The 1,769-nt window shown below is 30.4% G+C and overlaps 1 pseudogene; it reads right to left on the bottom strand.

Moving 5' to 3' along the window:
• Nucleotides 1-609: 609 nt before the first annotated feature.
• LOC110103018 lies at nucleotides 610-1,186 on the bottom strand (annotated as a pseudogene).
• Nucleotides 1,187-1,769: the final 583 nt, after the last annotated feature.

The following is a 1,769-nucleotide window of genomic DNA, read 5'->3' as shown; positions in this document are numbered from 1 at the left end:
GCTATTTATTATTATTATGTATTATTATTATATTATTATTATTATTATTTTATATTATTTGATATATTATTATCATCATCATCATATCATCATCAAAATATTAAATTATAATCTCTTATTCCATTAATTTAACAATATTTAATTGCTATTAAAAATTAGAAAGAAAAAACACATAAATACAATGTTTGGCACTTAAAATTGGAATTCAATTCCACACTTTTTAGGGCCAACTTATAATTTAGAACAAGTTCCATCTAATTTTATGCTTCATTTGGGCAGCTTTCTTGTTGTTTTCTAAAGCAGTTTTTTAGTACAAAAAATTTAGTTCAAAAAATATTTGAACTATAAACCAGCTTTAGAAAGTAGTAAGTAAGCTACCCCAAACAAATGCTCCTAACTCTTTTCTGAAAAAAGAGATGCACTTATTTTTTAACAGTTCAGATTAGTTTATTTCACTATAAGTATTTAAATCTCAATTACAAGATTGTTTATACATTTTCCAATAAAAATTTCCATATGACATTCAATAGCAAAATAGATATCACAAGTTAAGCCAACAACAAAAGAAATTTTCACTCTCAGCATAAATCATATGTAATTTTCATAGAATTGAATACAAAACTTTCACAATTGCAAACACAATATATGAAGTATATCAACATTATAAGAAGTTTCAGCAATTGATTCCACACTTCTTGACATTTGGTCCTATGGCTCTAACCACAAATGGATATATCCTCACCCACAACAACGAGAATATCGAAGCCAAGATATTGTACCAGATAATGATAATTGTCAGAGTTTGATTCCGCCTTTGCATAAGCCCCTTGAGGAATGGATAAAGATGAAAAAATAACCTAGAATGAAAAAACATCTTCAAAAATAGAGGTCCCCATGACTGATATCCATTGTTTATGGCATCTGATATCCCAACCACAACTCCAACAATGTTTACGATGAGAATGGTGGTTGGGGGAATGAGGAAAGTGGTCCATTTGAAAGTGTAGAGCTCACCAAATTCTTCATCATTGGAGGCCTTCGAAGTAACTTTTAAGCTGGTGTCAATTCCTATAAGGATTTTGAAGCCTTACATAATTGCGAAGAGGTGTGCAGAAATGCGGTCAATGACCCATAACTACTCATTTCTCCACCACTCTTCAATGCTCAATGACCCATAACTACTCATTTCTCCACCACTCTTCAATGGCTTAAAAATGTGCTAATTTGTAACAAGAAAATCTTTTAGAGATAGAGAGTTGAGTAAAAGATAAAAAAAATATATTTTAGATTTTTTACATATATTTGTTTTTCTCTCAGACTTTTGTAAATGTTCAATATAATTCTTCAATGCATCAAATTTGAATAATTGTAGCTCATGATCAACATTGATGTTTCTTTGGACAAAAAATTGGTGGAAAGGAGCATTCATTGAATAATATAGACTTTTAGGGTCCATTTTACTAGTTAATATTAATTGACAATAATGGATTAACTTTAAAACATCCAAACTACTTTCATGCAAAAATTCATTCCAAAAAACTTCAATCCGAAGAAATGACAGTTTATGGTAGGATAAAAATAATTCAAACACTACAGGAAAAACGTCATTTTCGTCAGAAAAATGGCCAAAATCCGTCAGAAAATAGCATTTCTGGTGGAAATTTTTGCGCCGGTTTCACGCGCGTCATAAAAGGACTTCCGGCGCAAAATAATGCTTCGTAAATATTTCCGGTACATTTCCGACGAAATTTCCGCTGGAAAAATATTTC

Source organism: Dendrobium catenatum, unplaced genomic scaffold (genome assembly GCF_001605985.2).
Source record: "Dendrobium catenatum unplaced genomic scaffold, ASM160598v2 fragScaff_scaffold_621, whole genome shotgun sequence".
NCBI lineage: Eukaryota > Viridiplantae > Streptophyta > Magnoliopsida > Asparagales > Orchidaceae > Dendrobium > Dendrobium catenatum.
The sequence above is the reverse complement of the archived record's forward strand: the minus strand, read 5'-3'. Positions and strand labels throughout refer to the sequence as shown.